This window comes from Leucopleurus acutus (genome assembly GCF_964270905.1).
Source record: "Leucopleurus acutus genome assembly, chromosome: 1".
Classification (NCBI taxonomy): domain Eukaryota; kingdom Metazoa; phylum Chordata; class Mammalia; order Artiodactyla; family Delphinidae; genus Leucopleurus; species Leucopleurus acutus.
This window is the reverse complement of record NC_139142.1, coordinates 87,269,006-87,279,148: the sequence shown is the minus strand read 5'-3', so window position 1 is coordinate 87,279,148 and position 10,143 is coordinate 87,269,006.

Below are 10,143 nucleotides of genomic sequence, written 5' to 3'. Positions count from 1 at the left end.
CCCCAGCGTCCTCCCACATTGAACATGGACCGGGGCACACCCAATCTCAGATTTTCGTAGATAGTCTCAATATTTTGTTTTCTTGTCTAACCAAGTCACCTTTAAAATGTGTATACTCTTCAATCCAGCTATTGTCATTATAAAACATAACTTCATGAAAGAATAAGTCAGAAGTACAAAAATGCATGTACAAGGATAGTCATTGCAACTTTATCTTAAGCCCCAAACCCTGTAGACTACCCAAATATCCAAACTACTGTGATTTGCTTTATAAATAATGGTATATCCATACAGTGGGATATGGTGATATAAAATGATGATGTGTGACGTAGTTATGGGAGTGGCCAAGACGGTGGAGTAGGAAGACCCTGAGCTTACCTTCTCCCACAGGCACACCAAAATTACAAGTATTTACAGAGCAACTATTAATGAGAAAGACCTGAAGACTAGCAGAAAAGATCTACAACTAAAGATATAAAGAAGGAATCACAGCAAGATGGGTAGGAGGAGCAGAGATGCAGTATAGTCAAGTCCCATACCTCCCAATGGATGACCCACAAATGGGAGGATAATTACAATTGCAGAGGCTCTCCCCAAGAAGCAGGGGGAACCCCACATCAGGCTCCCCATCCTGGGGGTTCTGCATGGAAAAGACAAGTCCCTAGAACATTTGGCTTTGAAGGCCAGCAGGGCTTACTTTCAGGAAAGCTGGAGGAAATAGAGACTCCACTCTGAAAGGGCACACAAAAATCTCACATGCTCCAAGACCCAGGGCAAAAGCAGTAATTTGAAAGAAGCCTGGGTCAGACCCAACTGCTGATTTTGGAAAGAGCCTCCTAGAAAGGCAGGAGGCAACTGGGAACATATTGGCGGCAGCAATTTTGGGGAGCTCATTCTACCATGAGGACACTGGTGCTGGCAAGCGCCATTTTTGAATCCTCCCTCTAGCTTATTAGTGCCAGCCCCACACACCAGAGGGACTAGAACCTGGACCCACCCTCCAGTGCACTAGCACTAGACCTGGGACCACTGGGACCCTGCAGGAAGCCATTGGGATCAGGCCCCACCCACCAGTGAGCCAACACCAACTCTGGGACCTGCAGGGCCATGCAGTCAGGGACCGTGGGACCCAACTCTGCCCACCAGTGGACCCACACTAGCCCCAGGATAAACCTCACCCACCAGCAGGCTGACACCAGCTCTGAGACACCTTGGGCTACTCAGCCAGCCATTCCAGTATCCAGTCCCACTCACCAGTGGGCCAATATCAGCACTGGGACATCCCAGACCCTGCAGCTAGCCATGTCAGGAATTGGCCCTGCCCACCAGCAGGTTGACACTAGATCTGGGATACCTGGCCCTGCAACCAGCCACCACCTCAGGACCCGGCTCCTCCAATCAGTGGGCCAGCACTAGCCCTGGGACTCCCTGGGGCTCCACAGCCAGTTGATTCATGACCCGGATCCATTCACTAACAGTTGGCAGCCTCCGCACAAGGCAGGGCACAGTAGCCAACTGGACTAAAGGCCAGCAACACCTATCAGACCACCCATATTAGTTAGCCTAAGGACCCACAGAGTACAGCTAGAGAGTACAGCTCTGGTGACCAGAGGGGAGTGCACTGCTGGGACACCAAGGATGTCTCCTACAAAAGGCCACTTCTCCAAGATTGGGACACACAACCAACCTACCAAATACATAGAAATAAAAACAGTGAATTAGCCAAAATGAGGCAACAGAGGAATGTTTTCCAAATGAAGGAACAAGATAAAACCCCAGGATAAGAACTAAGTGAAGTGGAGATAAGCAACCTACCTGATAAAGAGTTCAAGGTCATACTTAAAAGATACTCCAAAGAAGTGAGGAGAAGAATGGATAAACACACTGAAAAGTTTAACAAAGAGTTAGAAAATATAAAGAAGAACCAGAGCTGAAGAATACAATAACTGAAATTTTAAAAATACAGTAGAAGAAATCAACAGTAGATTAGATGATATAGAGGGACAGATCAGCAAACTGGAAGACAAAGTAGTGGAAATCACTCAACCTGAACAGAAAAAGGAATCTTAAAGAGTAAGGACAGTTTTAAGAGACCTCTGGGACAACATAAAGCATACTAACATTCGCATTATAAGGGTCCAAGAAAGAGAAGAGTGAGAGAGGCAGAGAACATATTTGAAGATGTAATAGCTAAAAATTCCCCTAAACTAAAAAAGAAAACAGACAGCCAGGTCCAGGAATCACAGAGAGTCCCAAGTAGGATCAATGCAAAGAGGCCCAAGCCAAGACACATTATAACTAAAATGGCAACAATTAAATATAAAGAGAGAATCATAAAAGCAGCAAGGGAAAAACAATTAGTGACATACAAGGGAACTCTCATAGGATATCAGCTGACTTTTCAGCAGAAACTCTGTAGGCCAGAAGGGAGTGGCACCATATATTGAAAGTAATGAAAGGGAAAAACCTATAAGCAAGAATACTCTACACAGCAAAGCTATCATTCAGATTTGAAGGAGAGACCAAAAGTAAAGCTAAAAGAGTTCAGCACCATGGAACAAACTTTACAAGAAAAGTTAAAGGGACTTACCTAAGTGAAAAAGAAAAGGCCACAACTAGAAATATGAAAATTACAAAAGGAAAAAGCTCATTAGTAAAGGCAAATTTACAGTAAAGGTATTAGATCAATCACTTATAAAGTTAGTAGGATGGTTAAAAGACAAAAGTAGTAAAATTGTCTATATCCACAGAAGCAGTTAAGGGATACACAAAACAAAAAGATGTAAAATATGATGTCAAAAACAGTAAACATGAGGGGTGGAGAGTAATAATGCAGGATTGTTAAAAATGTGTGTGAACTTCAACTTAACAGATCAGTAACTTAAAAAAAATAATCAGGGCTTCCCTGGTGGCGCAGTGGTTGAGAGTCCACCTGCCGATGCAGGGCACATGGGTTCGTGCCCCAGTCCGGGAAGATCCCACATGCCGTGGAGCAGCTGGGCTGCTGAGCTTGGCCGCTGAGCTTGCACGTCCGGAGTCTGTGCTCCACAATGGGAGAGGCCACGACAGTTAGAGGCCCGCGTACCGCAAAAAAAAAAAAAAAAAAAAAAAAAAAAAAATCAGATAGACTGATAGATAGATGATAGATAGATAGATAGATAGAGATATATAGACTGTTAAATATAAATCCCTTGGTAACCATAAACCAAAAATCTACAATACATACACATACAAAAAAGAGAAAGGAATCCAAACATAATACTAAAGATAGTCATCAAATCAAAAGGGAAGAGAGTAAAAGAAGAAGAAAGGAACAAAAATGAATTACAAAAACAACCAGGAAACAATTAACAAAAGTGGCAACAAGTACATACCTATCAGTAATTACTTTAAATGTAAACGGACTAAACGATCCAATCAAAAGGCACAGAGTGGATGAATGGCTACAAAAGCATGACACATATATATATGTTTCATACAAAAGACTTAGTTCAGATCTAAAGACACACAGACTGAAAGTGAGGGGAAGGAAAAAGGTATTCCATGCAAATGGAAATGAAAAGAGCCAGGGTAGCAATACTTATATCAGAAAAAATAGACTTTAAAACAAAGACTGTACCAAACACAAAGAAGGATATTACATAATGATAAAGGATCAATCCATCAAGAAGATATAACAATTGTAAATACATATGCAACCAACATAGGAGTACCTAAATGCATAAAAGCAAATATTAAAAGATATAAAGGGAGAATTTGATAGTAACACCATCATAGGAGGGGACATTAACACCCCACTTACATAAATGGACAGATCATCCAGACAGAAAATCAACAAGGAAACCTTAAACAACACATTAGGCCAGATGAATGTAATAGATATACATAGAACATTCTATCCAAAAGCAGCACAACACACATCCTTTTCAAGTGCACATGGAACATTCTCCAGGAGGGATCACATGCTAGGTCACAAAACAAGTCTCAGTAAATTTTAGACTGAAATCTTATCAATCATCTTTTCTAACCAAAATGCTAAGAGACTACAACACAAAACAAATGAACAAACAAAAAACAACAACAAAAAACCCCAGAAAACCTCTGGGGAAGGGTGGAAGGAGGGATAAACTAGGAGTTTGGGATTAACATATACACACTACTATATATAAAATAGATAACCAACAAGGACCTACTGTATAGCACAGGGTACTAACTATACTCAGTATTTTATAATACCCTATAAGGGAAAAGAATTTGAAATATATATATATATATAATTGAATCACTTTGCTGTACACATGAAACAAACACATTTTAAATCAACTATACTTCAATTAAAAAAACAACTGCAGAAATATAGACACATAGAGGCTAAACAAAACAACCAATGAGAAAAAAACAACCAACTGAAAAAATCAAAGAGGAAATAAAAAAACTACCTGTAGACAAATGAAAATGAAAAAACAGTAATCCAAAATCTATGGGATTCAGCAAAAATAGTTTTAAGAGGGAAGAAGACAAGAAAAATTTCAAATAAACAACCAAACATTACACCAAAAGGAAGTAGGAAAAGCAGAACAAATAAAACCCATAGTCAGTAGAAGGAAGGAAATCATAAAGGTCAGAGCAGAAATAAATGAAATAGAGAATTTTAAAAATACAAAAGACCAATAAAACTAAGAGCTGATTCTTTGAAAAGATAACCCAAATTGATAAACTTTTGGCCAGACTCATCAAGAAAAAAAGAGGGCTCAAATAAATCAGAAATGAAAGAGAAGTTACAGCTGACACCACGGATATACAAAGGATCACAAGAGACTACTTCAAACAATTATATGCCAATATAATTGAACTCCCTAGAAGAAATGGATACATTCCTAGAAATGTAAAATTTTCCAAGACTGAATCAGGAAGAAATAGAAAACATGAGCAGACCAATTACCAGTAATGATATTGAATCAGTAATTTAAAAAAAAAAGAAAAGAAAACTCCCAACAAACAAAAGTCCAGGACCAGATGGCTTCATGGGTGAATTCTCCCAACATTTAGAAAATAGTTAACACCTATCCTCAAACTATTCCAAAAAATTGCAGAGGAAGGAATGGTTCTGAACTCAGGCCAGTATCACCTTGATACCAAAACCAGACAAAGATATCACAAAAAAGAAGATTATAGGCCAGTATCACTGATGAACATAGATGCAAAAGTCCTCAACAAAGTATTAGAAAACAAATTCAACAATACATTAAAAGGATCATACATCATGCCCAAGTGAGATTTATTCCAGGGATGCAAGGAGGATTCAACATCCACAAATCAATCAATGTGATACACCACATTAACATACTGAAGAATAAACATCATATAATCATCTCAACAGAGCAGAAAAAGCATTTGAAAAAACTTCAACATCATTTAATAAAACTCTCAAAAAAGTAGGTATAGAGGGAACATAACTCAACATAATAAAGGCCATATATGAGAAGCCCGCAGCTAATATCATACTCAACTGTGAAAAGTTGAAAAGTTTTCCTATAAATTAGGAAAAGATAAGGATGCCCATTTTTGCCACTTTTATTCAACATAGTATTGGAAGTCCTAGCCACAGCAATCAGACAAGAAAAAAATAAAAGGAATCCAAGTTGGAAAGGAAGAATTAAAACTGTCACTGTTTGCAGATGACATGATACTATACATAGAAAATCCTAAAGACACCACCAAAAAACTACTAGAACTCATCAATAAATTTGATAAAGTTGCAGGATACAAAATTAATATAAAGAAATCTGTTGTGTTTCTATATGCTAACAATGAACTATCATATACCCTGAGAAAACCAAAATTCAAAAAGAGTCAGGTACCAAAATGTTCATTGCAGCTCTATTTACAATAGCCCAGAGATGGAAACAACCTAAATGCCCATCATTGAATGAATGGATAAAGAAGATGTGGCACATATATACAATGGAATATTACTCAGCCATAAAAAGAAACGAAATTGAGCTATTTGTAATGAGGTGGATAGACCTAGAGTCTGTCATACAGAGTGAAGTAAGTCAGAAAGAAAAAGACAAATACCGTATGCTAACACATATATATTGAATTTAAGAAAAAAAATGTCATGAAGAACCTAGGGGTAAGACAGGAATAAAGACACAGACCTACTGGAGAACGGACTTGAGGATATGGGGAGGGGGAAGGGTGAGCTGTGACAGGGCGAGAGAGAGGCATGGACATATATACACTAACAAATGTAAGGTAGATAGCTAGTGGGAAGCAGCCGCATGGCACAGGGATATCGGCTCGGTGCTTTGTGACCGCCTGGAGGGGTGGGATAGGGAGGGTGGGAGGGAGGGAGACGCAAGAGGGAAGAGATATGGGAACATTTGTATATGTATAACTGATTCACTTTGTTATAAAGAAGAAACTAACACACCATTGTAAAACAATTATACCCCAATAAAGATGTAAAAAAAAAAACCACACACAAAAAAACAATGAACTATCAGAAAGAGAAATTACGAAGACAGGGACTTCCCCGGTGGCGCAGTGGTTAAGAATCTGCCTGCCAATGCAGGGGACATGGGTTCGATCCCTGGTCCGTGAGGATCCAACATGCCACAGAGCAGCTAAGCCCATGCACCACAACTACTGAGCCTGCGCTCTAGAGCCCACGAGTCACAACTGCTGAGCCCATGCGCCACAACTACTGAAGCCTGCATGCCTAAAGCCTGTGTTCCACAACAAGAGAAGCCACTGCAATGATAAACCCGTTCACTGCATCGAAGAGTAGCCCCTGCTTGCCGCAACTAGAGAAAGCCCTCATGCAGCAATGAAGACCCAACGTAGCCAAAAATTAAATAAATAAATACATTTATTTAAAAAAAGAATACAATCCCATTTATCATTGCATCAAAAATAATAAAATAACTAGGAATAAATCTAACCAAGGAAATAAAAGACCTGTACTCAGAAAACTGTAAGACAATGATGAAAGAAATTGAAGACAACACAGATGGAAAGATATACCATGCTCATGGATTGGAAGAAGTAATATTGTGAAAATGACCATACTACCCAAGGCAATCTACAGATTCAATGCAATCCCTATCAAAATACCAATGGCATTTTTCACAGAACTAGAACAAATTTAAAGTTTGTATGGAAACATGAGAGACCCTGAATAGCCAAAAGAATCTTGAGAAAGAAGAACAAATCTGGAGGTATTACACTCCCTGATTTCAAATTATACTGGAAAGCTATAGTCATCAAAACAGTATGGTGTCTTATGAAATATTTTCTGTTAATTTCTTTACTTGAGTCCTTATGCCTCAGTTTTTGTTGAATAATAAATTATCTGTCATTGTAAACAATTAAAAAATAAATAAAAAGTGATTTACTTCCTAGTGATAAAAAAAAGTTATATTGAAAACAAAATGTAAAAAAGTTCAACACTACTAACATTTAAAGAAACAGAAATTAAGTATTGGTCTGTTTAATTAGTGATATTTTTAAAGAATTATAATGCCTTAGGCTAAAAAAGAATAATGTTGTGAGTCTGATATACATTCTTACCTTGACACCAGTACTAACTGACAAAATGAATTTATCACAAGATCCCAAAAGCCATAAAAGTATTTATATCCTTTGATTAAATAATATAATTTCTATATATGTCAATTATATCTCAATTAAAAAAAATAATAAAAAAAATCTAAACAGTATGGTGGCACAAAAAAGGACACATAGATCAATGGAACAGTATAAAGAGCCCAGAAATGAACTTACTCTTATATGGGCAACTAATCTATGACAAAGGAGACAAGCATATAAAGTGGGGAAAAGGAAGCCTCTTCAATAAATGGTACTGGCAAAACTGGACAGCTGCATGCAAAATAATCATACTGGACTACTTTCTCACACTGTTCACAAAAATAAATTCAAAATGGATTAAAGACTTAAATGTAAAAATGAAACCATAAAACTTATAGAAGAAAATATAGGCAGTATGCTCTTTGACATCAATCTTAGTAATATTCTTTTTATGGATACAGCTCATCAGGCAAGGGAAGCAAAAGCAAAAATAAACAAATGGGGCTGCATCAAACTAAAAGGCTTTTGGACAGCAAAGGAAACCACCAACAAAATGAAAAAGCCACCTACTGAATGGGAGAAGATATTTGCAAACAATATATCTGATAAGGATCTAATATCCAAAATATATAAAGAACACATACAATTCATCATCAAAAAAAGAAACAACCTGATTTAAAATGGGCAGAGGATCTGAATAGACATTTTTCCCAAAGAAGACATATAGATGGCTAATAGACATATGAAAAAATACTCAACATCACTAATCATCAGAGAAATGCAAATGAAATCCACCATGAGATATTACCTCATATTTGTCAGAATGGGTATTAACAAAAAGGCAACAAATAACAAGTGCTGGGGAGGATGTGGAGAAAGGGGAACCTCTGTGAACTGTTGGTGGGAATGTAAATTGATACAGCAACTATGCAAAACAGTATGAAGATTCTCCCCAAAATTAAAAATAGAACTACCATGCAATCCAACAATTCCACTCCTGGGTACTTATTCCAAGAAAACAAACAAACAAAAACTAATTCGAAAAGATATATGCACCCTTATGTTCAATGCAGCATTGTTTTCAATATCCAAGATATGGAAGCAACCTAAGTGCCTATCCATAGTTAAATGGATAAAGAAGTTGTGGAATGTACATACAATGGAATATTACTTGGCCATAAAAAAGAATGAAATCTTGCCATTTGCAACAAAATGGATGGAACTAGAGGGTATTATGCTAAGTGAAATAAGTCAGACAGAGAAAGACAAATACTGTATGATTTCACTTATCTGTGGAATCTAAAAAAACAAAACAAATGAACAAACATAACAAAACAGAAACAGAGTCACAGATACAGAGAACAAACAGGTGGCTGCCAGAATGGAGGGTGGTGGGGGATGAAGAGAAATAGTTGAGAGAGATTAAGAGGTATACACTTTCAGTTGAAAAAATAAATGTGTCACGGTACGAAATGTACAGCAACTATCAATATAGTCAATAATTACTTAATATCTTTGTATGGTGATAGATCATACCTAGAAATCATGGTGATTATTTTGAAATGTATAGAAATATCGAAACACTATGCTGTGTAACGGGAACTAAAATAGTGTTGTAGATCAATTATACTTCAAAAACAAACTCATAGAAAAAGAGATGAGATTTGTGGTTACCAGAGGCAGGTGTTTGGGGGAGAGGGAGTTGGATAAGATAAAGGCAGTCAAAAGGTACAAACTTCCAGTTATCAGATAAATAAGTACCTTGGGATGTAAGGTACAACATGATAAATATAATTAACACTGCTGTATATTATATATGAAAGTTGTTAAGAAAGTAAATTTTGAGTTCTCATCACAAGGACAAAATAATTTCTTCTACTCCAATAAAGATGTTAAAAAAAAAGTAAAAAGGAATAGAAAAAATTTTTTTCCATTCCTTTTTTATCTATATGCAATGATGGATGTTCACTAAACTTATTCTGGTAACCATTTTATGAGGTATGTAAGTCAAATCATTATGCTGTACACCTTAAACTTATACGGTGCTGTATGTCAATTATATCTCAATAAAACTGGAAGAAAAAAAGAAAAAAAAGAAAATTATGATGTGTACAATTACTGACATAGAAGGAATTTAATAATTTATTAAGTGAAAAAAATTGATTAAATGAAAACAAATGCAAAACAGTATGGAGGACAAATGACCCACTTTTGTCAACATAATAATGGATGGTATTTAGGGAATTCCCTGGTGGTCCAGTGGTTAGGACTCGGTCCTCTCATTGCTTGGGCCCCAGGTTTGATCCCTGGTAGGGGAAATTAGGTCCTGCAAGCCACATGGTGTGGCCAAAAAAAGAAAAAACAATGGCATTTAAACAAAAATGGAGGGGGAACTATAAGAGATTAAGAGAGACTTACAAGACATATCTACAAAACAGAAATAGACTCAAAGACATGGAAAGCAAACTTATGGTTACCAGTGGGGATGGCAGGGTGTGGGGAGGTGAGATGAATTGCAAGCTTGAGACTGACATAAACACACCACTGTAT